We start from the raw sequence: 27,062 nt of genomic DNA, 5'->3' as shown, positions 1-27,062 counted from the left end.
CCATGAGATACAGAGCAGGCTGAACAGTAGTTGGTTTAGATACCAAACCCTGGCAGGAAATACATGCTCATATTCTCCTACCATAAAAAAAACCAAGAAAAGTATAGAGAAGCAGGAGCAGACCCAAAGATGCATCAAAATTTGTGCAGCATAAGTTGAAAGACTGCACTCAAGGGAACAGCGATGACTGCATCCGTACAGATGGCACCAGTCACAATGGGGGCTCCACTGCAAAACTAGTGGGTTTCAAACAGGTAATCCAGGAACACAAACAAGTTATGGTGGTAGAGGCCAGGGAGGCTGGCCAGAACCAGACATAAGAGTGCGTCTATTGCCGTAGGCGGAGTCACCTGGTAGAGGCATGGTGGACAAAAGACCTACCATGAGCAGCAAAAACAGCAGAGGTTACAGAATAATGGCCAGCCACCACAAAACCCCACACAACAGGATATGGTTAATGTCACCCCTCAGTACCAAGCACAGGGTAACAACATATACACTCAGTCGCAGGGAGGTCATCTGTCCGCCACATGACTGCAGCAGGGATTAAGTAACTGGGAAAGCACGTGACAGTAGCAACCACAGATGGGAAACCCAGCACAACAGAGACTTGGGCCAAAACCCAGGCAAGGAGGGGTGACAGTGTGATGTTGTAGCACCTTCACGCAACAGAGCTAACATTCACAGTAAATAGACCCCCCACCAGTAAATAGTTAATAATCCTACAGATTTAACCCCCAGTAGTTCACCCTCAAAGATCATGACAACCGGCAACTCCCTACACCCTTGTCCTAAAAATTGTATCAGATTAGAAAGGACTAAGACAGAGGTGTGGGTGTCCAAATATTTTGTTTGCGTCTAAGTATTCAGGCCTGTGTCGATCAGGCGGCCACACTATATCATCGTACGGGAGCGCAGAATAATCTGGTTGCCTGAGGCACAGACGGAAACCAAGGCGCACTCTGCTGAGGATTTCCACAAAGCGGGGTTTACTGGCCACACCCTAGGGGGTAGGGCAGTCTGACTAGGGGGCAGGCAGCATCAAGAAAGCTGTTTAAAAAGCAGACTCCCAGGTCCTGTACCAAAGTCTAATGGGACCCATTCCAATCACCAAGCCGGAAGGAGCCCATTTTAAGGCATCATGCCCAAGCTTAAGGTTTTCTTCATGGTGCGCAGTAGCTATAGCGCCTCCAAATGCTCTAGAAACCACCAAATCAATGGAGGCATCTGTTTCAGTTAAAAAAACGAAGCCATCCTCAGTGACAGGAACAATGTTCTTCTTGCACCCGAGACAATTAATACCCTAAAACTCCACAGCCCCCGCACGCAAGAGTCAATAAGCTAAGAGGCCTCAGCGATGAGTTGGAGACACCAGTTGGGGGTTCACTCAACCTTTCGGAGATAGACGAGATGAGCACCAAGTTAGGCAATCAGTGATTTTATCTAATCTAAGTAGCTCAAGAGGCTGCAGCCAAACGCCAGGGACAGCGTTCCCACCAGAAACGCTAATAGAAAGTGGGGTGTGGTCCGAAGAGGAGGGTGCCAGGCATGTAGGCTTCCAAGCCTCTACTCCTGCTCCAGATCAAACACAGGGCATCGGGTACACCCTTTCCAGCCAAACCTCCATTCCAAGCATAGACCACTCCTGTTGCTCCAACCCTGCAGCCACAATGTAGGAAAATTGTCCCCGTCTTCCGACCCCGCGGGTGGTATAGGGGTGGGAGAAGGGGCCACAGAGCAGCCTCTGACCTGTTCGCACTGGGCAAGGGAAACAATGAATTATGCGACTCAGGGAACTCCCCAAACTAAAACAAAACCACCCAAAATAAAGCCCAAAAAGAAACCAGATGAAAAGAGGGGGTCGCATTCAGCCAAAGCCAGATATCTGATGCCACAAGGAAGGCCCACATAGCACACCACTTGCTGGGAACAAGGAGATGCACCAACAAAAATGTGTCTCTGTGGCACGTTGCAAGCACCAGAAACACGCCCCCTCTTCCCACATTTCAGCTAACATAATAGGACTGAAACAACTCACAGCAAGAGCAAATCACAGCAAGAGCAACTGTGGGTAATAAAACCGGAAGTCTCCAGCAGGAAAACTGTCTTGAGAAGGGGCTGCACTGCAACTGCGCTTTTATGCAAGCACAGGGCAAGGTATTTTGGGGAAAAGCTAGTGACACCCATGGAACCCCCTGATAAAGACACAACCCTATCCCTCCCTGAACTCATGGGACCACTCTGCAACATACTTAACACTGATCTGATCAGCCAGAGCCAAAGTGTCAGAAAAGGTCTGAAAATATCCTATCAGGATAGAGGGGGCTCAACAGCTTATACAAATAAGATCTGTCGCATTAATGTTTATAGCAATCACGGTTACTCCCATAATCGCTGAAAGACTAATCCAACAGGGGTCACCCTCCGATAACTTACCAGATTGAGACGAGTAGTGTTAGAACTAGGGGAATCTAGTTGGCAGAGGTAGGAACCTTTGTCCAAGTAGGGACCCTTGCTTCTAGTCAGGGTAAGGGGGATACCCACTTTAGAATACTCTTGCTCACTCCCTTGGTAGCTTAGCATGGGCAGACAGGCTTATTCCTAAGACAATGTGAAAATTATTTGTACCCAAAACACAGTTTTACAGTGAAAACACCACAAATACACCACACCTGTTAAGCAAAATAAAGTAACTTTAGCTGAACCAAACAAGACCTAAATGACAAAAATCCAACATACAGGTAGTAAAATATGATTTTAGAACGGTTATTTCAAAAATAGAACTTGTAGAAAACAAATGGCTCCACCTGGGGCTATTAAGACGTGAACGGCAAATATCCAAAGTATGGTGCAGACAGTGAGGGGTGCGGTGTCGGGCACGGTGTCACACAGACCCCCAAACAGTACCTTGGATGCTTTACGGCGTCGTGGAGGTGAAGTGTCGATGACTAGGTCAAGACCGGCTCCTTGGCTGCCCCGGGGGGAGGAGAGGCGTCATGTTGAGTTCAGGACTGGGGAAGTCAGTTGCATCAGCAGTGTGAAGTCTTGGGGGAGTCTCCCTCAGTGGTTATCGGCTCTGTGATAATGGGATGCAGGCTCTGGCAGCATCGGTGCGATCGCTGGCACTGGGAAGGCTGATAACTGCAGGTGTCGAAGGGTGTCAGAACTGCAGCGCAGGCAGGGTGGTGTATCTTGCACTTCATAAGCAGTGTCTCCGGCCTCTGAGCTGGTCGCAGCAATGTCAGGGATTGCTTCTCTCCGGTTTCTTCGAGCTCCCAACAGCAGGAACAACCTCCAGGGGCCCAAGACTGGCAGGTCAGAACTCCCAGCAATGGAGTTCAGGGGAGCTAGGAGTGAAGTCAGTCTCCCTGAAACTTCAGAACAGGAGGCCAGCACACACAAGCCATTGGAGATTCTTCAAGCAGTTCTCTCAAAGTTCCAGCCTTTGTCCTTTCCTTGGAAGATGCAGCAACTGCAGGCCAACCCCACACAACAAAGGGGTAATACTACTCCTCACAGCTCTCCAGCTCTTTACCTTGAAAGAGGTTCTTCTTGAGTCCAGAAGTGATCTAAATTTCTGGAGATTGAGGTCCACTACTTATACCCCATTTAGTCTTTGTTCTTTGTGCCAGGGTCTGAGCCAGTCCAAACAAGCTCTGTCCTCGCTAATGCAGTATGACTACAGGGGGTGGAGACAGCATTGTGCAAGGGAGACGGGCCCTATTCAGGTGCAAGGAGAACTCCTCTCACTACTCTAAATGCAGCCAAGGTTTATTCAGCTCAGCTCTGCGTCATCCAGGAAGGGCCAGGTACACTGCAACCCCCCACAGTGGTTGTCTACTGTGAATGCACATCCCCAGCCCCGATATATGCAGTATTTCACCATTAGGACTTGTAAAACACATCAGTACAGGTCTTACAATTTACAAACACTACACCCTGCCCATGGGGGTACCTTGGGCCTACCTGAGGGGCGCCTTACATGGCAGAAAAATGGAAGGTTAGGGCCAGGTCGACATGGCAGTGCAGAACTGCATGCAGACACTGCAGTGGCAGGTCTGAGGTACATTTACAAGGTTACTCATGTGAGTGGCACAAACAGTGCTGCAGGCCCACTAGTAGCATTTGACTTACAGGGCCTGGCACATTCAGTGCACTTTACTAGGTAGGGACTTACCAGTAAATCAAATATGCCAATCATAGATAACCGATCACAGTAACAATTTACACAGACAGCATATGCACTTTAGCATTGATTAGCAGTGGTAAAGTGCCCAGACGCCTAAAGCCAACAAAAACAGCTCAGGAAAAATCGGAGGAAGCAGCAAAAAGTTTGGGGATAACCCTGCAAAAATGGGCCATTTCCAACAAGTTAATGGGATCAATACAGGTTCTCCAAAACCATTGAGAATGGAGCTGAATTAACAGTCAAAGTTCTTTTTCAAAAACAGGTAACCACAAGAACAATGAAGAGCACCACAGCCAACTTGTCATCAAGCCCCATGGCCCACGAAAAAAGGAACATTACTGGACTTGCGCAAATCGGAGGAGGAAAAACCCAAGGGACCTCAGCGAGCAGGTCTGCTCAACACCCACAGCCCTTAAAAAGGGGGGAAAAACGCATGTGTGCTCAGTTCCAACGTGCAGTCAAGCCCTCCCATTGCAATATGACCCTAGAACTAAAGACTGCAAACTTTCATGAACTGGTCAGAAGGAACACAGCCACCAGAGGAGCGCAGACAACTCCCTGGAGGCCCATACCTAGAAATGCAGTGTCGCAAAAACCAGTTATGTATTTTTATATGGTTACTAAATATGAATGAAGGTGGTCTGCACTCAATTATTCTCCATTTGTATGCCTTACTTGTATTCCATTAAATTTCAGCCTGTTACGTGCTACCCGGATTGTGTAAGCCCAATACACTTCATTTAGAACCTCAACATGGGGAGTGCGCGGATACACACTCCACTCCGAGGTGCACAGCGTTGTGCGGATTTCAAATCCATCTTAGTTTAAACCGGTCAATTTTTGTCCATGTGTTTCTTCAATATTTGTCAATTATGTTTGTCATTATTTCTTCCTTATTCATCAAGTACACACATTTTCATACTGTATTTAGGTAACTTCTCATATTTTTATGTGCCCATCCGGACTTCTTTTAAAAATAAGATCCCAATACACCAAGTTGTTCAGAGCAGCATTCATTTATTTCGGACCCAATGCATTTCGGGCTGCCATCCAGCCCTTCGTCAGGGGTAACTGTGAAAGGACAATTGTGAATGATACGTTACTTGTCTACATAGACCATATCACATTTAACATTTCTTTTCAAAATTTCATTTGTTTACAAATTTTACATACATTCATATTCGACGTTGCGCAACCGTAAATAAGCCTCCTACAGTGCATCACATTTCACGAGCCCAAAGTCCGTGTAGTTTAAGTTCAAATTAATTTAAGAGCTTCCCTTGAGGTTATCTTGCATGCCACTTCTTCAAAATTATGTCAGTCAAAAAACCGCTGCTGAAAACAGATCACATCATAGATTAACTTAATCTTGTTTTACAAGGATTAACGTTTTGCGAACATAAATCTGCACTTCATCTACTGAGCCCTGCAAAAGTTATCTATCTGTTGCCTGGTAATCACAACTTTTCGTCGGTCAATTATCGGCTTAAAATCATTAGTGTGACCACGTTACCAACATACCTGCTCGCGTTTTTCATTTCTACAGCTAACGTCGCGCGCTGCACATAATTCAATCTCCCGCGTTAAAGCGCCATGTTTAAACAATTTATGCTCCACCCTCCATCTCTTACACCTGACGCACTAGTAACTGGCATGCCAAAACTTCCTCCCCCATAATGCACCAAACAATCCACTTTTCCATTGCGTACTTGTCTTAAAAACTCGTACTCTAATCTAAAACAATGAATATTCTGAATCTTTCTGTTGTTTTTATCTAAAGAGTCCATGTTTCATCCATTCTTTTTAATAAAATGTCTTTACAGTTCTTCCTGATAATTGTAGGTATCAGCGTCTTAGATTGTTGCTCCGAACTCGATGTTACTCCATGTGTGCCTTCATCGATTCATACATTTTGTCACAATTCTTTTCCATAGGTGCAATAACCAACGGGGGGCTAGTGTTTACTAAATATGAATGAAGGTGGTCTGCACTCAATTATTCTCCATTTGTATGCCTTACTTGTATTCCATTAAATTTCAGCCTGTTGCGTGCTACCCGGATTGTGTAAGCCCAATACACTTCATTTAGAACCTCAACATGGGGAGTGCGCGGATACACACTCCACTCCGAGGTGCACAGCGTTGTGCGGATTTCAAATCCATCTTAGTTTAAACCGGGCAATTTTTGTCCATGTGTTTCTTCAATATTTGTCAATTATGTTTGTCATTATTTCTTCCTTATTCAAGTGTGTACTTGATGAATAAGGAAGAAATAATGACAAACATTATTGTCCAAAGAATGAGTTTTATCGAAAGAGTATTGATGAAATTAGTCTAACTTTGTAAACAACATGTTAATGTATTTTACATGTCATTCTTTAAATGTATTTCACATCCAATGATGATACAAATACCTAATCAAAAGTATTATGTGCCTATTTTAGTATGTCTTTTATGTCTAGTCACTACTTTGCACAGGTGATCTCAGTTTAATTACACACTAGCACTTTAAAAGGTGTACCTTACAATACAAACGCTGTCATGTGATCAAGGCTCCGCTGAGCCGAAACGTCTGACTCTTTCTGCCAAATAAAATTGTGAAGTACCTCGAGGTCCGTGTCCGGTGTTTACTTGCCAGCAGAGGGAACTGCGTGTGCCTGTGAGGAACGGAATTCAGGAAATATAGCCAGTGGGATTCGTCCTGGCTTAACACGGGACCCTTCTTAATAATTGGTCGACGCCATTACACGAATCTTTCCCCTGGACGGCGTTCAGGAGAATACATGCTCCGGAAGGAGAAAGGCGTTTGACCCCCAGCTACCGAAACTTGATTGGATTACAGAGGGGAGGATTTTTCGGCACCTTCGGCTGCAAGCAACTCGGGCTCGAGTTGCAACTGTGACTGTGGTGAGCGGATCCGAAATACACAGGCGCCGAAAATCAAGTAAGCTCTATGGTATAGACGGACTTGCTGGGAAAGGAGAGAGGTTTAAAACTGGTAAAAAGTTTAGACAGCCGTCGATCTAACACGGATTGCTAGACGTTACCAGTATTCTAGTTTAACATTGCAGAAAGATGTCGGGTGACAGCGTAAGGGAACGGGAGACGTTAGCAGCAATGGCGTTCTCCGATGACACCCCTATCCCAACTAATATACATGGGAGGAACAACATTGAAGCTAGTGGCAGCAGCACAACCAAAATCAAAGAATTATTTAAGAAATTGGAAAAAAAGTCATTTCAAGAGCAAGCCAAGTGGTGGGAATCTAAGTCACTGCAGCGCTACATTGAAGTGAATCGTATCCCAAGGGGATTGAGAATATTAACAGCCCCCACCTATGATAATCCAAACCCTGACCTGATGAAAGAGTGGGCAGAGATTAATTTGGAGGCATCGCGTCGTCAGGTACAGGTGCTCATCAAATATGCGGACATAGACAGAACCATACTCCTCACAGAGATAGCGGACCTACAGGAGGAAATAGATGGCCTGGGGGAAGAGGAAGAAAAAAACAGACTCTCCAAAATCATGCAGGAACGACTAAATAAGGAGGAGGCAAAAATTGTGGCAAGAAAATCATATAAATTTCAAAGAGACAGAAATGATTACGAACTGGGCCAAATCTTCACTTTTGCGCGCAAGTTTGAGACTTTGCGCAGGGGTGGTCCGAAACAACAACCCAAAGCAAAGAATGCCCAGAGCCACACTAGTACCTCAACAATGGGAGCCGATAGAACGAGTGACTCATCGAGTGCCGCAATCAGTTCTGATCCGGATACAGACTCGGAAGCAGACCGCCGCAGGCAAGTACAAGCGGCAGGTCTTCCGAAACTCACACCAGGCCAGGAAATGATTTTTTTAGGCCAGGACAGACGAAACACCCTAAGGTCCCATACAAGGGGCAATCAAGAAAACACAGGGCAAATTACATGCGCCGCCAGAGGGCGCGGGTGGCAAAAAAAGAGGATCTCAGAAGAAGAGAGGAGGTGGAACCGGGCGAGGCAATGCCCACCAACAGGAATAAATGGAACCACCAACCGTACTGTTGTGAATCTAACTGACTTGTCACTCACAGAAAAAGAGGAGAATATACTCAAACTTGGCCTATCATATGCAACTCCATGTGACTTTGATTATGCTAGCACACGGTGTAATGTTTACAAAGCGGTCAGAAAACTCAAGTTACGCAAGTTTTATGCTATGAAGAATAAAGAAGGAATAATACCTGATATGAATCCAACAGTTGTAATAGAGGAGTCCGAAGCATCACAAGGAACTCGGATATTGAGGGAACTGTGGGAGACTGAAGGAGCAGGATATGGAGAAACCCCATGTAACAATGAAATCAACAAGGGGATTGATGAGAGTGGTAACTGAATTTCAACTACCACCCAATTTAAAGGACCATCTACATTTTATCCTATCCTTCTGAGAGACAACAGATATTTTTCACGAAAATGTTGTAGCTGAGTTAAAGAAGTTGCAAAGTCAAATTGGAGGCAAAAAACGTAAATATTCTGCCCAACAACAACAATACAAGGCTCTGATTGGAAAGTTAAATAAGGAAAAGAATCTGGTAATCAGAAACAGTGACAAAGGGGGAAACGTTGTCCTCATGACAAAACTCAATTATGACAAAGAGGCATACAGCCAACTGAATGACCATCTCTGCTATGAGAAAATCAATAATCGAGAGTTATTGACTATTAGAGACCAATATCATCGTAAACTTTGCAAATGGCAATCAGCCAAACTCATCACTGATACTGAATTCAAATATCTGAAGATTGATCACCCTGTTACCCCAATTCTGTATTTTATACCTAAAATACATAAGGACTCCAACCATCCTCCAGGAAGGCCAATAATATCTGCACGTGGGGGCCTTCTGGAACATACCTCAATTTATATTGACTATTTTTTGCAAGGTTATGTTCAACAATTGGGGTCGTACATACGCGATACAGGGGACTTTCTAGTCAAGATCAAAGAAGTACAAATTCAGGAGGGTGATTGGCTGATAGCACTTGATGTTACAGCGCTCTATACGAGCATTTCACATAGCGATGGGTTGGAGGCAATACGTTACTACCTCTCCAGAAGGGAACCAGGCAATGAAAAAAACATACTAAAATGCTGCTAGATATGTTGAGTTTCTGTCTTAATAACAATGTGTTCTTGTTTAACCAGCAATTGTACCGTCAGAAGCAGGGAGTAGCAATGGGGGCCAGCTTCTCTCCGAGCTACGCATGTTTGCACATGGGGGCTTGGGAGGAGCTGGTCCTCGGCTATGGGTACCAACATTTTATCAGGAACAATCTAGTGGCGTGGTTCCGCTTCATAGACGACTTATTTGTCATATGGAGAGGTAGCTATGAAGAAGCCCAGAAATTTGTGGAGGCAATAAATGACAATCCCCTGAACCTTAGATTCACAGCGACCCTGAGCCAAGAAAAAGTTACATTTCTCGATGCCGAACTCTACATCAAGGGCAGTCGTTTGGAATCAAGGGTATTCAGAAAAAAGACGGCTGGTAACAGCATTCTCCATGCTGCAAGTGCCCACCCTATGCATTTGATCTCCAGTATTCCCTATGGGGAGATGCTGCGTTTAAGACGCATTTGCAGCAACCCCATAGATCTGGAGCAGGCGCAGAATGAAAGCAGAAGCAGGTTCCTAGAGAGAGGCTACTCTAGTAAAGTGGTCGATCAAGCCATCCAGAAATCCATGAATATGAGTAGAGAGGAGCTCCTGATTAGAAAAGTAGACAGGGAGCCAGATATGGGACAGGACAAAGCTATACCTGAAAAGATTGAACCTGAATGTTTTAGGCTAATAACAGGGTTCACTAGTCAACATAGACAAATTAGAAGAATAGTGAACAAACACTGGCCTATAGTGCTTAAAGATAGTGTGATAGGCAGTTTACTGCCCAAACAAGTATCATTAACCTTTAGCAGGGCCCCCTCCTTAAGGGATCACATTGTTAAAACTAATCCTGACCCTTTTGTTAGAACAGAGTGGTGGCAAAAAAACAAAGGTTTTTATAACTGTAAGGTTTGCAAAGCCTGTACCCATGGCATTAACAAGAAAGTATACAAGGATGGATTTACCGGTAAGAATCATGAGATAACCCAAGTCTTAACATGCAAGACAGAATTCGCCATTTACGTCCTATGCTGCCCGTGTGGATTACAATACGTGGGCAGCACGAGGAATGCTGTCCATAAACGTATATTGCAACATTTGCGAGCAATAACGAATGAGGACAGCACATACCCAGTGGCGCGTCATTTTAGAGACCAACATCAGAGTAATAACAAGGGTCTTAAATATTGGGTTATCGATTCGGTCATCAATAGTAGACGGGGTGGAGATAGGGAAACCAGGCTCAGGAAGCTCGAAACAAAATATATTCTTCTGCTGAATTCTAAGGTGCCTTTTGGGTTGAATGTGACAGAGGACCTCCACACTTGCTTGCTCTAAAATTAGATTAATATATTTTTTGTGGTATGCTCTCCCCCATGTGGGTAATGTCCAGGGTGGTCACCCGGCTGGGTGACTGTTGTGACAGACCCCGTGGGGGCTGCGAGCACACACCAACAAATATTATAGGAACTGCTGCTATAGGAAATTTAATTCAGTTATATTAATCAAGTTTTTATCACTGTGCACAATTTTAACCATGTTAGGAACCATTACAATGAAATATACTATAGGGAACCTAGCAATGGATTTTTTATGGTTTTTTATTATTTAGGGTTGGGTTTATTTTGGGTATTTATGACCCTGTTAGTTTTTACTCACTCTCTCACACTTTAACTTTTAGACATACCAACAATGGCACACTAATAAGGTAGAGAACTTCATATTATATGCATATTAATTTAATTCGGGATGTGAATTAGGAATCCATCACACATAGCATGACCAATCAATATCTTTGGATATATTAGAGATAATATACGGGTAAGAACCTTCATAAAATCCCTACCACTCTCTATATCAGATTAAATCTGATCGCAAGTGTTGAATACACCTTAGTTGGGCCTATGAATTGTAAAAAATTGCATATTTGCACAGTTCTGTAAAAATTGCATATTTGCACAGTTTTGCTAGATTTGCACATTTGTTAGGATGATGCACTTTAGCACGAATTTGCACTTTTAAATGTTGGCACTTTTGCACTTTATAGCTTTTTTGCACTATGTAGGTCCGGATACAATGTTGCTGATGTATATAGTCGAGGGGTAGGCATATGGCAAATGTGTCTGACAGGAAGGTTCTCTTAATCTATTTATCCGTTTTTTACTATTGATGGTATTTTACATTTTATATTTATTGTCCAAAGAATGAGTTTTATCGAAAGAGTATTGATGAAATTAGTCTAACTTTGTAAACAACATGTTAATGTATTTTACATGTCATTCTTTAAATGTATTTCACATCCAATGATGATACAAATACCTAATCAAAAGTATTATGTGCCTATTTTAGTATGTCTTTTATGTCTAGTCACTACTTTGCACAGGTGATCTCAGTTTAATTACACACTAGCACTTTAAAAGGTGTACCTTACAATACAAACGCTGTCATGTGATCAAGGCTCCGCTGAGCCGAAACGTCTGTGACTCTTTCTGCCAAATAAAATTGTGAAGTACCTCGAGGTCCGTGTCCGGTGTTTACTTGCCAGCAGAGGGAACTGCGTGTGCCTGTGAGGAACGGAATTCAGGATATATATATACACACACACACACACACACACACACACATACATACACACACACATACATACACAAAACAAAATCTATTAAATAAAACATTATAAATTAAAAACATTAAACTATTTAAAAATCTTCAAACTTAAATTTCCCACTCCAGTGAGTGCAACAGAAGGGAAAGTGTTGGATAGCGGAAGTATAAAACTTACTATTCCCACTCCAGTCAGTGCATCAATAGGGAAAGTGTTAGATTGGGAGGAGTTACATTTTCTATTCTCACACCAGTCAGTTCAAAATTCAAAAACAATTTTTTTTTTTAAAGTAAATACAAATATATAAATGGAAATAATTATTAAAAATGAAAACAATGTTAAATATATATCACAAATACCTACAATTATATTAATTTAAGAAAAATATTTTCAAATAAATATTTGTATTTAGAAATTTATTAAGAAAAAGATGACCTATGTAGTCTATTTACTTCCTAACCTGTATTTGCATAATTATCAATTAAACCAATATTAAAGAAAAAACATTAACAAATGCAATTTTATTAACTTGAAAATGAAACTGTAAAAACAAAATACACCTTTGTCCATTAAATATTATTTAACAACTAATTATAAAGAATAACATTTACTCCCCACCTTTCACCCCTATAAACCAAAACCTCAACACAAAAAAATGTTATTACCCTAATTATCAATATTAATTATCAACTAATTAAAAATAAATGACTTCCCACCCTTTACCTCTAAAATCCACAGCTAAAATTACACAATTTCCATATTAATCAAATTAACTAATTAACTAAAATGAATTACTTCCCACCCTTTAACCCTATAAACTCCACAACCCGCACCTAAAATGTAGCCAAAATATTGGAACACAATTATTATAAATTCTCAGTTAAATAAATATTCATTAATTATAATTAAATTACTTCCCACTCAATCCCCCTAAAGCAACAACAGAACTAAACACAAAATGTAATTAAAATAAAATGAACTACTAAAAATGTAACACATTAAAATGATACTTCTACAAAAAAAATCACACATTTTAAATATACAATAAAATGCATAACACTTAAAATAAAAAAATTTAATTCGATTTTAAACTATATTTTTGCAAACCATATTAATGACTTCTGTATATTTTTTTAATCGATATTTATTACCTTAAAGTTAATATTCTTGACCAAAATATTCTTGCTGTCAATATTTGTGTCATGATATTTAAAACTCGATATTACTATAAGTTGATATTTTCAACTCTATATTTTGACTGAATACCCAACAAATGGCCTCCCGACATGGAATTTCAATCTAGGCCATCCAGCTTGGGGATAACAAGAGGAATGGATCACATGGGTGAGGGTTGAAGGAAAGTATGACCACCCCATGACAGGAAATAAGGGACACAGAGGGCTGGATACACTTGGTTAGAAGGGAAAGGACAACACATGATTGTACTAAATGCGGAGTGAAATATATTCACGATATCCAAAGGGGGACCGGATTGACTACTACTGGCAGTGCGGAGAGTATGCCTACACTCCGCTTGTTCCATGGTCACCATGCACACCCTGACCCTGGTCATTCCGGTCAGACTTGTACTAGCACCCATTGAAGAAAAAGACAACCTTGTTGCACCAAGCTCATGTAAGGAGAGCTGCAAACTATTTTGGCAGGGCACAATTCAGAGACAATTCAGACTGTTCACAAAAGCTTATCTGGGGCAGGGGGTTTATGCCCTTCACCCTGCAGACTAAAGCTAATGCCCACTGAGTACAAGTAACCTGGTGGGAGTTGCTCAAAATGATTAACAAAACTGAGCCTAGCCACAATTCTATCAAAGAAGAAATGCAAGCAACCTGCCTCATGGTAATGCAGCACCAATATGTACTTGACTTAATTACCGCAATGGAGGGAGTCAAGTCAAGTCAGAATTTATATAGCGCACTACATACCCATAGGGTCTCAAGGCGCTGAGGAAGGGGGGGGAGGTTTACTTATCGAATATCCATGTTTTAAGTTGTTTTCTGAAGGCAAGGTGGTTTTGAGTAAGGCGGAGGTGGATGGGAAGGGAATTCCAGGTCTTGGCCGCTAAGTAGGAGAAGGATCTTTCTCCCATGGTGGCTTTGTGAATGCGCGGAACAGCGGCGAGGGCTTGGTTGGACGAACGCAGCTGGCGGGTGGGGGTGTAAAAGGAAAGGCGCGTGTTGAGACAATCAGGTCCAAGTTCGTATAGGGCTTTGTGTGCGTGGGTGAGGAGACGGAACGTTATTCTCTTGTTGACGGGGAGCCAGTGAAGGTCTTTCAGGTGAGCGGAAATGTGGTCTGTGCGGGGGATGTCTAGTATGACTGAAGCATTTTGGATGCGTTGGAGTTTTTTCTGTAGTTTCGCGGTGGAACCGGCGTAAAGGGTGTTTCCGTAGTCCAGACGGCTTGTAACCAGTGCGTGGGTGACCGTTTTTCTTGTTTCGGTGGGGATCCAGTGAAATGTTTTTTTGAGCATGCGTAGGATGTTGAAGCATGAGGATGAGACGGCGTTGACTTGTCTGGTCATCGAGAGTGAGGAGTCCAGGATGATGCCCAGGTTCCGTGCGTGGTCCGTCGGTATGGGGGCTTTTCCTAGGGCCGTTGGCCACCAAGAGTCGTCCCAGGCGGAAGGGGATGAGCCTAAGATGAGGACTTCCGTTTTGTCCGAGTTCAGTTTCAGACGGCTGTGCTTCATCCACCCGGCTACTTCTTTCATCCCTTCGTGTAGGTTGGTTTTGGCGGTGGTTGGGTCTTTGGTGAGTGAGAGGATCAGCTGAGTGTCATCAGCGTAGGAGATGATGTTGAGGTTGTGTTGACGTGCGATGGTTGCGAGGGGGCTCATGTAGACGTTGAATAGGGTGGGGCTGAGTGATGATCCTTGCGGGACGCCGCAGATGACTTCGGAGGCCTCTGACTTAAAAGGGGGGAGGCGGACTCTGAGTTCTTCCAGCGAGGAACGAAATTATCCAGTCCAATGCTTTTCCTTGAATTCCGATGTTTCTGAGGAGTTGTATCAGGGTGCTGTGGCAGACTGTGTCGAAGGCTGCGGAGAGGTCAAGGAGGATAAGGGCGACTGTGTCTCCGTTGTCCAGTAGTGTTCGAATGTCGTCTGTTGCTGCGATGAGGGCGGTCTCGGTGCTGTGGGAGGGGTCTGTGTCAAGATTGGAGCAACTTGCTGTGCGTTTATCCCTGGGAATGACATGGACAACAGGACACAGATGCTTGCCATACAAGGACTGCAAAACCTACATAGAAAGATGCACATAGTGGGGAGGTGCCCCTGACCAGGAGTAGTTTTCAAACTGGCTCTCCTGGCTTCCGCAATCAATATCCAGTTTATGTAAATCACATTTGCCAATTATCAATATGTTGCTATTGGTATGTTGGGTTACACAATTGGGATAAACAACAAAAGTGAGAGGGAGCGTGCTCTCGCCCCCAAAACAATCGCACAGCTAATGATGCCATCGTGGCAATAATATGTTCATTCGTGATATTGACAAAATTATCAGTGTACTCCTTATAGTCCATAGTTTCTCATTACATTTTTCAGATTTTAATTCAAATCCACACACGGAGTGTTCATGCCATTTCCCAAACTTCTAATGTTCTGACTGTGTCCATCCAGACCTCTTGAAAGAACATGACTGAAGCATAATTCATTTTCAGGCAGCGTTTATTCCAAAACAAACCCAATGCATTTCGTGCATCATTGCACTTCTTCAGGGGTCACTGTAATTAATCATAGAAAAACGCAATTACCAATTGTTAACTTCACTATGATTTGCTATCTCATAAATCTATGCCAATAGTTAAAATACACCATTGTGTTGTACCAAATTAAATATTTCATTAATAAAATTTACATTGTACTGGTAAAACGACAAATTTCACATTGAGCCACTGCTTCCCATTCATTATCTACGTTCCCCCGTCTGCACATAACATCTCTGTATTCCCTGTTTGGCAACACAATGGTGTATTTTAACTATTGGCATAGATTTATGAGATAGCAAATCATAGTGAAGTTAACAATTGATAATTGCGTTTTTCTAGGATTAATTACAGTGACCCCTGAAGAAGTGCAATGATGCACGAAATGCATTGGGTTTGTTTTGGAATAAACGCTGCCTGAAAATGAATTATGCTTCAGTCATGTTCTTTCAAGAGGTCTGGATGGACACAGTCAGAACATTAGAAGTTTGGGAAATGGCATGAACACTCCGTGTGTGGATTTGAATTAAAATCTGAAAAATGTAATGAGAAACTATGGAATATAAGGAGTACACTGATAATTTTTCAATATCACGAACGAACATATTATTGCCACGATGGCATCATTAGCTGTGCGATTGTTTTGGGGGCGAGAGCCCGCTCCCTCTCACTTTTGTTGTTTATCTCAGTGCTGTGTGGGCATGGCACTATACTCAATCTGCACGCATTCAATGAATAAAACTGAACAATTATGCTTAAAATGAGAACGAGGTGTGCATCCTGTCCCTAATGTGATGTTACACAATTGGGATCACATGCTGTAAAAACGCAGACCTCAAATTGGGAAGAATTCAGGTAAACAGGAAGGCAGTTGTCAAATATGAGAATAAGAACAGGCCCCAAATAAAGTACCTGCTAAAATGCACGAGTTGGGGTAGAGTAGTTGAAGAATCAACTAGAGGGGGGAATGTTAATATGGAAAATCGCTGCATTCATAAATGAAAATAAAATCTCGTCCTTAACAGAAACGTCAGTTGTGAACTTCAGATCAACCTCAATTCGCAAATATGTGGTCAAGCAAGCCCAGAGGCCAAGGCACGGGATTGCGGATTGATAGGTCACAAGTGGGAGGGTGCATTTCTGGCAGGCAAATGCTCAGGCGGTAAACTTTTGATCAATCCCACAGAGGCGCAGCAACATTATAAGGGTCAAGGAGATTGCCCCAATGGAGCACAAATGGCCAGAGGAGTTACATCGCTCCTAAAATACCATAAAAAGTGAGATGCCACATAAGTTAGAAACACAGCCATTCAGGACCTAGCACACGCAGTGATCGGACGCTCCCCATACCAGACATCTGGGCATGTTTTCACTGGCCATACTGTGTCCACGCAAGGTCAAGACGCACCTGTAGTAATCAGACACTTAATTTAGGACTCCAAAGGCAGCAACCAGCATTCCTCATAATATATGGTACGTGGGATCCGGATCAGTCGGAGAGCCAGGTCTTGAGGGCCTTCCTAAAGATGTGCAGGGTCGGGGTGCGCCTGATGTTCACAGGGGGCTCGTTCCAGGTTTGGGCTGCGATGTAGGCGAAAGCCCTTCCGCTGGTTCTGTTTTGAGTATGTTGGGGACCACTGCCAGGGCGAGGTTGGTGGAGCAGAGGTTTCTCTTGGGTACGTGGAAGGATAGTCGCTCGTTCAGGTATTTGGGTCCGATGTTGTGGAGGGATTTGTAGGCGCGGGTGAGGAGTTTGAAGGTGACCCTCTTCGACGGGGAGCTAGTGGAGGTCTCGTTGGCATTGGGTCATGTGCTCATGGCACGGTGTCCTGAGGACGATTCTGGCTGCGGCGTTCTGGACAGTCTGGCGCATGTGCAGAAGAGTCTTGATGATTCGGGTGTAGAGGGTGTTGCCGTAGTCTAGCCTGCTAGTGATGAGTGCGTGGGTGATGGTCCTTCTGCAGTCTGGGGGGATCCACTGAAGGTCTTCTGGAGGATGCGAAGGCAGTTGAAACTAGTGGAGGCAAATGCGTTGATCTGGCTAATTGGCCAATTAGGTGACTTGGAGTATTTTTTGATTGAGATGAGAATAATGACAAGTCTACCACCCTTGATAAAGGATATATGAGCACTTTAACGACTCTCCAGGCTTGTGTTATAATCAATTACCATCAGATGTTACATTGAAAGGGTGACAGTGCAGGGCTGTGCCTTGAGCCCATTTCTCTAGGACCTATGCATTGAGCTCATAGGACTAATGGCCTGTAATAAACATCAAAAGGAAGACCAGACTTGTTTGTCTGGGAACCATTCCTAGCACTATACGCAGGCAACTCACTAGTGCACTGCATGCAGCGGGACCCAGCATTTGAAGGTATGAATCAATATGCAAACATTTCAAGATAGGCATTAAAGAAAAATATTCTAAATTAATGGAAAGATTACTAGGATCAAGTTTAATCAGCAAAGGGGGAGGGGGAGTAAAATCTTCAAATGTGGATAACAGAAACTCAAAATATCCCATCTGACTGCTCAAAATAGTCTGCCAGACAGGTCTAAAGATCTTAAGAGTAATTTGAACAGGCCACTGGGAGGCTGCATCCCATATATCAAGGAGGGAATTTTAGCACAACTCCTCCCTGTACCTTTGTTTATAGCCCCCCAACAGACCTTCGAGATCTAACCTTGGTGTTCTCCAAGCTTGAAAGTTAAATAATAATAATAATAATAATAATAATAATAATAATAATAACAACAACAACGTGACTTTTTGCAAGAAAAACACCACCACACTGCAACAGGATTGCCTCCACCGTGGATCCCCGAGGTACTCTAACTAGATATTTGAAATGGTTGATCTCTACCCACTTCCCCCAATTTATCCGCGCGTCTCTGGATCAACAAATGGGCTACTTACAGAATCAAAAGAAGTATCTTGCTTCTGTAAGCTTTAATAGTAAGTTATAGCGATTAACCCCATACATTACTGTAAACATTAGGCCCTGTACCACTAGTGTCAGATTTGATGTTAACATGGCCTATAGCTGATGAACAGCGAGTGTGGGCGAGGGATAAAATGCATTGCAAATTATCGTCAGGTGGTGATTTACAAGGTCTGAAGCAGACATGCAGCTTTGGCAATTAGGAGAGGAACATTCGGGACTGTATAAAGTGGAAAAAATAAAGGTAAATCGGGCAGTAATGTGAATAAAATAGTTATGCAGGAATTATAAATGAAAAAGGTTGCTATAAAGCATACGACCAGCGAAAACGTTCCTGGAGAAAGGGCCTAGCACCTTGTTTTATTTAAACACCAGTGAACTGAGGGATTTAAAGAAAAAAAAGTTAAAAAAGACATTTTTGGTTATTTCTACTAACTTTGGAGTTATTAAAGTTTTGAGGACATTTCCTCATCTACTTTTGCTGGAGATGTGTACTTTATTTTTGTCTAGCCTTCCCAAGTGGTTTGTAGGGCCTGATTACAACAGCGGTGAATCCGCCACGGACAGGCTGTTGGTGGTTGGTTCACCACCATTGTGCGGCCATTTTCCGCCCTCCAGATTGTGATGACGGGCGGTGTGCTGGTAGGCTCGGGTCAGACAGAAGCCTGTTGTACTGCCCCACATCCCCAGAAAGGTGGCGTTGCCTAGCAGGCACCGCCCACCTGATTGGGATGCAGGATCCCCGCCAGGCTTTCCATGGTGGTTCAACTGCCATGGAAAGGCTGGCAGGATACACTTTGCCCCCCCCCCCCCCCCCCTTCACCAGGGGCAGTTTGTGTATGCACTTGGGTGCACCTCTGTGCATTATAAAATACCCAAAATTTCTGTTACAGATAAGATGAATTGTAATTGTAAATGGATTATAATAGCGAAGTGTATTGGGTACAGAGCCGGTCACAGCAGTCTAATTATAAAGCATTGGATACCTAAAAAATTTTTTTACTATACCGATTCCCATAAACAATAGATTATCTCACTGAGCTATCATAGTAGCAGCCCTTCTGGATTTTAAGGCAGCCTGTAAAAATTATACACTCATCAAATATATAAATGGCGATTCCAGTAGTTGTAATACTGACAAAACTAAAATGTAAGAACGTAAGCTACATGTTTTCAATTCTGGAACAATTAATTGTTTCCTTTCTGCTTTCTAAATCAGACAAAAGAACAAAATGTGAGAAATGGATTGATTAGAGCTATTATCACCACACGGGTATAAAGATAGCGGATTTGGTGAGTGGGCATGTGAAGGATAGCTCAGCATTAAAGGAATATAATTTAAACTAAATTATATCAATAATAATTATTATTTTTTTATCCATGCTGGGTGTTAATGAAGGAGAGGTGTCCATCCCTTATGCCTTTTTGAACAGTTTAGGAAGATTGTGCTGAAAAAATGCACTATTTTCACAGGCATATTTCAGGAGTCTGAACTCAAACTAAGGGAGTCACAAGTGTGCTTGGAATCCAGTGAAAGTATTGGGATATTTCACTAGTGTCCGAAAGTAATTCTGGCTTTTGAGCAAATGTATGCTAAAAAAAAATAAAAAAATAAAAAAAATAAAGTGGTTGGCTGCCCATTTTTAGGTCTGGTTTGACCGCGTGGCTCGGCTGATCTTATGTGATCAACAAAAAGAGCTTTCAGAGTCCTTAGAGGGGGGCATTGTTTGCCAACACCCCCCCCATGTTGGTTCTCCAGAGCACAGACTTCGATTAGGCCAAAGGTATGTGCTACTCCTGGAAAGATGTATTGTATATCACTATTTGGAGTTTGGCAGAGTATGGTTATGGTGGCAAGCCCATGACCATCGCTATAAGCTTGATCTGTTATTTATAAAAGTAATGATAAAGGAATAGGCCTTTCCTATATTTATAGTCAAAAGAATAGGGTAACATCAGTCCATTTGAGGGTGGATTGTTACTCTGTTTACAAAAAGGCTGCAGAGAAGGCATATCACACATTACGGTAGTGGGCAAGGGTTTTGATGTCTGTTACAGCCTGTAAAAAAAACTGAGCATATATAGAAGATTTGCTCTGTGAGAATCCTTGTTAGGCCCTCTAAGGCTAGATAGTATTTTGCTTAACAAACTGTAATTTTATGTACCTTTGAAATTTTAGGACTTTGAGCCTGATGGTTGACTGGAGTCAAAACGTACGCGAGAAACAGGCTATAGGCCTGATTGGTTCACTAGGAAAAGGTATTTCAGGTGCCATAGCTCTGATCTGTTTATTATAAAAATGTATGACAAAGCATCTGGCCGGATTTATTATGCGGATTCTTTTTGCACAGTCATGAAGCCTTCAGTCAGATATGTTACATGAAGTCACAGATTACTTTGGCAGCAAAGGATTTTGGTGTTAAATACCCACGTTTTAAAACTCTAGGGGTAGAAGATTTGCACTGTAATAATTCTTGCTAGAATCTCTTCAGAAAGCCTAGTAGGCTTAGCTGTCTGCCAGGATCTTTAATAAAAAAAGATAGATATATAAACAAACATGGGGTAATGGCTCAGTCCACATCAGTCATTGGCCATTTTTCAATGTGAAGGACCGCATTTTCAGTTGACGTGTACATCAACCTGAAAATGAGTGTGCCTCGGTGTTCGGACTGGTTGGCCAGTCCTTCATTTTTCTTAATATTTCTCCTTTTGCTGTTCCCCTTTCATTTCCTTGCTTCCCCTCTTTTTACTTACATTTTGTAAGGGGTACTCTGGTTCCCCAGACCTTGATAATGGGCCGCTTGGTTTCTGCTAATTTAATCTGCAAAACATCGTATCCCGTATGGCACCCCTACTAAACCAGGCGATTATTATTGATTGCGGTTGTTCATAGTGTTTTATTGTTTTACCATTCCAAGATAGCCAGCACATTGGTTCGAAACGTGGTGGCCATGATGATGGTACTTTAAAACGATGGACTATATACAATACCACTGAAAGACTAATACTCACCGATGCTTTTAGTTTCATTATTGCAGGCATATTACCACCATGTTTAGATGCACCATTTTTTTCCTATTATTCTTCCAAGCATATGTTGTTGAGTTTGTGTGTTTTATTGTGGTTGTGCCAAAGGGTGAATTCAAGAATGAGTCAGTGGATGGATGAATGTATGCATGAATGCAGACTTTAGTGAAAGAGTGCACATATAAGGACATATTGAGTGCCTAAACCAAATAGCAAAACAAAAAGGACTTTCATTCATAATCCAGAAGAGTAGGGTGGAAGTTGAGCTCGTTTTACCTACTTAGTGTCATTGAGAACAATTATTCGTACCTCATTTTTAAAGATCACCAGCCACTACCGTGTAATGAGTTACACCTTAGATGTTCAGGGTATTCCAGGCGGGTTGACTGCCCATCAGATTTTCAGGATATCCATATCATAAATTAAATTCCAGTTATTTCGCATTGCTCCACAGAGAAGGTGAGGACAGACCTCAAGAAAACAGTACAAAGGATCTCAGCTTCCCAGGTCCACGCCTGAGTAACCCATCCAGTCCAGGTTTTTTCTGTGCATTATCATACTTGTCGCCCTGGTTTAGAATGGGATCTAATGCACTGCAAATCCCAGCAAGGAGAGGAAAACCTGGACTGGGTGAACTCCTCACTCGTGGACAAGGAAATCTATATAACTCTCTCCACTCTTCCCCCTGCATATCTAACAGATCAGCCTTCCCGACTCCTTCACCTCCCACTTTTACTCATAGCGCTGGAGAGTAGTGAATAAATGGAGTGCTATGCTGCCCACCAGCTGCACTGATCTTCATTTCTCTAGCATTAGAGCTGCTCCCTGGCCAGTTCTAGGCAAACCCTAGAATGCTTATGTAAGTTTAAGTTTCCCATTGGCTGAGACTCTTGCAAGGCGGAGAGGACAGGGACTCAGGGAGCACAGGAGAGGACAATGGAAGACTGGTGTAGATACTCGTCTCATTCCGATAGGCCAGTAGGGCTGCGGCAAAGTCACTCATGTCAGGCTTCAGCCTCTGAAAGAGACAGGACTCGCCAGCCCCCTCCCCTGGAGTAAGAATGTAAAGGCAGAAAGTGAGCCCAAACTACGAATAGATGAAGGTTTGGCTTCAGGTGGGGTGTCCTCTAGACAATAGTGGGGTACAGGCAGGGCCGGACTGGGAACCACAACCGGCCCTGGCAAAGTGCTCGGCCGGCCCCCCCTCCCCACTCGGAGGGGGGAGGGGGGGGGGGGGTTGGAGGTGCCGCCAAGCTCTTTGCCGGGCTTCTGACGATTTTGGTACAGGGCCGTGCAAAAACGGCCCTGTAACAAAAACAGCCCCCAGGGACCCAAAACCGGTCCCCACCGGTGCGGCGCACCGGGGTATTGCCCGGTGCCCGCTATGGCCAGTCCGGCCCTGGGTACAGGTGCTTTCAGTCGGGTATGGTGAGGTGTCTGTCGGATTTCACCTGGGATTTTTACATACACAGACACGAACACACACACTAGCCTTTATTGAAGGTCTTAAAAAATGTGGAAATGTGGACTATTTTATAAAATAGTGTGTTTAATGGAACCTTAATCTACGCGTGTGTTTTAGTAAAATTACAAAATAGCGAGATACCACCACAGAACGTGGCATGTTAAACCAGATAATTACCCCTTTCGTGCCAGATAATTAAGTCCGCACAGACGCACAAAATCTACCTCCAATGCCGCATAATACCTGCGACCCTCCGTATTAGGCCTAGGCACAAGGCCATTGGTAAAAAAAATAAAAAAAAATTACAAAAAGTTATGCTGAGAAAGGAAAGAAACAGGAGACATGCGTTTACCAAACCTCAAATGCTTAAGCAGTGAAAGCAGAGCGTAGTCCACAATACACTTTTGGGTCAGGAACAGGGCATGTTCTAAAGCTCCCCTCCCCGCCCTTTACCTCACTGAGGTTTCACAAAATCAAACAATATAGAAAATGACAGCCTTTCCTTTCCCCACGGCTCAAATTCCCTCTCAGCGGAGTCCTGGTCGCCCCCAGAGCTAGGAATTCCAAGGTTAACCTGTACAAAGGATTACAAGTAAAGTAATCCATGTGCAAGATTAGAAGCAAAAGAGGCCCGGTGGTGAAATTGAACAAACTGCAGGTCACGCTTTACTATAGCAACCCCCTCCAGAGCGCTTAGGTTTCCAGATCCCAAAGGTAAGCAGCTTTTACGGTCTAGTGTTTTTTCTTTTCATTTTGGCACTTGTCCCATTATAATCTGAACTACAAAGCAAAATCCTGGCATGGATGAGCGACTCCTGCATGGCCAGGACCTGGGAAACTAGAGCGCTGCAGAATCTGATGGCAGGAAGGTACCTACATGTTCATCCAAGAAGCCCCACTGCCAAGAAGCTTTCATCTCAGACCCTACAGTCCAGTGTTAGTCCACTATGACAAGACCCATGCCAGACTTTCATGACATCCATATGGGCTACATTTGCATGGTTTTTATGTACATGGGGATCATTTACAAAGTCAATGGTTAGTCATAAAATGTGGAATAGATGCAGCCTAGGTGTAACAGTCTTGGACTCCTTATATTTCAACAATGGCAGGGCTGGCTTGCCATGGGCCCCACTGCAAGAAAGGGAAGCAGTCTGTGGGCCCTGTGGTTGGGTGGAAAAACAAAAAAAAATGGGGTGCAGTGGGCAACACACAAGCCCCTGGACCCATGCACCTGCTGCCGAGATGGCCACCTTCCTGTCACTCAATCCAGTTTTCAAAATTCTATACAGGGCATTTAATTTATGTTGTATTCATTCACTGTTCAAATCTATGCTGTTCTGCTTGGGAGAAGGGGCTGTACATCTCCCAGTTTGCAGGGGCGTAACACAGGCCCCCGCAGCCCACGCGGTGCGGGGGGGCCCTAGCTCCAAGGGGCCCCCTCGGCACTGAACTCTGGCCGGGAGAGCTCCTGATTGAGCCCGGAGGGGGCCCCCCTAAGTACCGTACGGGGAGGCCCCCTCACTTTTCGTTACGCCAGTGCCAGTTTGGACACTCTGAAACCCGTCCCACCGTGGGGGGGGGGGGGGGGCACTTAAAGGGGTGGTCGGCAGCAGAACTCCCAAGTCTTAGTGAGAAGCAAGTCCACCCTATTTCCTGGAGTAGTAGGGTCAGCATAGAAAAGGGGGCAATATCCATCGCTCCTGATATCTTCCAATGCGGCAAGATCGGAATATGGGTTACATTAAATAGCAAACACAACAAGATGGATTGAGTGCTGAAACTAGGTCAGCCACTCAACTCCAGTGTAGAGATCCGGGTTTAATCCATCGTTCTTTAGCTCACTTCGCCACCCCAGTTTGGACCCAGCCATATGCAAACCAGTCTTAACCCTGTGCCCCATGGGAACAGTCTTACTGCCATGCCAGGTCCTCCCTGGACCAGAAACTAGCATCGCAGGACCCGTTACATTAAATAGCACCTAATTACGAATACTGCACTAGCAATGGAGCTTAACGTACAGATTTGGGGGCTTAAGGCACCAAATCTGCATGTCTTTTGCTCTTGTGCATTTTGGCTCAAGTAATTCTGTCAGAACTTTTGAGATCTGCACAATATGGGTTCTTCCTATCGCTGTTAATCATTTGGGGGCAATGTTCTTCTCTTAGTATCTTGGGATTTACTTGTGGTTAGTTTGACTCCATTAAAATGCCAAGACCACAAGTTCCAGAATGCAAAGAACAAAATCTGGCCAGGATCAACAATTTGAGAATGGACCTGGCTAACCAGCTTTGCAGCAAATTACAACCACATCTGCCAAGTCTCCCAGGTTCATGAGTAACTAATTAGGCCAGTCCCATTTTAACGTAGCATTCTGGGACTTGTAGTGCTGGTTTTAAAACGGCTTGAATAAGAACAACATTTCCGGAATTCTAAGAAATAAAGCAGGACTTGTCTAATTAGTCACACATGAACCTGGGAAACTTGGAAGCTATGTAAAACTACCCAACGAAATAAAACTTTGGGTGCCCATCGAAAAGCTACGATAGTATTATTTGTTCAAACAAAATTTCCGAACGTCTCAACTAACAGAAAACAGCCCTCGCTTGCACTTCTGAATTATTGTGTTGTACATTAACAAAATAAAAAAATAAAAAAACACGTTAGCACATACCACTGCTTTTATGGACTCGAGGATGTACATACTTTTATGATAAAAAATGTTATCGAATAAGGTACATACAACAACATACCGAAACATTTTAACTATGCAAAAGGTCGACCCAATGACCACTCAAGTGATGCGATAAACATTCAAGTTCTCAAGGTGCCCGATGCCCTCGTTTGGGACGATTTTATCTAGATGCCTCCTGTTACATAGACGCTTTGTATTGTCCGTTATTAATGCAGGACTACAAGTCCCAAGATGCAACGAGACTAAGAATACTCGTAAAGCTATCCACAACCCATACGGAATAGTGGGAGATATTTCCATTATGTTTAGTTTAAGTTTTAATTAGGTTGTGAATGTAACTGTTAAAACACAAACACTGTATTTTTGCATGTGAAACAGAACTCAGCATTTAAACAAATGAACAAACCATTAACACTTTGCAAACAAAATACCTAGACTGTAGAACGCTGCAGCCTCGAGTTATAGACACACAAATCCGTCCCTAAAACTAACCTTGCAGCCTTCTGGAATCAGCAGGGCGCTCAGACCGGAAGATTTGGCAGGCTCCTTCTGAAGACACAAGGTTACTGTTTCAGAAAGGGCGGGATGGAATGTGTTCGCCGAGCTGCCTGTTTTCCTAGAGTTTGACCCCTCGCTCTTTGGGTGAGTTCCATCTCCTTCGGCGGTTCTCGTGTTTCTTTTTGTTGCGGTCACATAACGGGTATGTTTGTACTTTTAATGTATGCAAATGTCTGCTTTGCCGGAGCATCATGGGATACGGGAGGCCGACTGCATCGCTCCCCCCCACTGCAGGGCCAGTGCAACGCGGCCTCTCCTCTTCCCAAGCTTTGCTTCAAGATGGGTTTTAAAATAGCATATTTATTAATTTATTTATTTATTTGTGCGGATTTTATATAGCGCGAACTTTACCCGAAGGTGTCAGAGCGCTTTACATAGGACCCAGTTTCAAACATAAGGACTGAAGGTTTCAAGCGGCAAATTTTTGACTTACATAAGAACCAGTTGAAAACATACGGACTTAGGATTACATGCGTTATGAAAAGGTACAAACAGAAAAAATTGCAAATGTACATGAGATAAAGTCACACAAGGAGGAGATAAACTCTAGGCATATACTAGTGATATCTCTATCTACTTAGGGAGGGGATACACATGGATATACTCTAAGAGTCACATAGGAATAGTAGAGAGCACAGCGGACTCCTGCATAGACTAGTGATTAGAGTTATCTCTATATACATAGGGAAGGGGTAAGACTGGATA

At 43.3% G+C, this 27,062-nt stretch overlaps 1 protein-coding gene across 1 annotated transcript in view; it reads right to left on the bottom strand.

The window, feature by feature from the left end:
• Nucleotides 1-26,465, bottom strand: part of COX4I2 (cytochrome c oxidase subunit 4I2) — a 242,673-nt gene extending 216,208 nt beyond the window's left edge. Inside the window, exon 1 of the mRNA XM_078651745.1 lies at nucleotides 26,292-26,465. The gene's annotated coding sequence lies outside the window, so the exon portion shown is untranslated. The remainder of the gene's footprint in view (nucleotides 1-26,291) is intronic.
• Between the last annotated feature and the right edge of the window lie 597 nt (nucleotides 26,466-27,062).

Source organism: Lissotriton helveticus, chromosome 7, assembly GCF_964261635.1.
Source record: "Lissotriton helveticus chromosome 7, aLisHel1.1, whole genome shotgun sequence".
NCBI classification, from domain to species: domain Eukaryota; kingdom Metazoa; phylum Chordata; class Amphibia; order Caudata; family Salamandridae; genus Lissotriton; species Lissotriton helveticus.
Note: the sequence above shows the minus strand (reverse complement) of the source record. Positions and strands in the feature narration are given on the sequence as shown.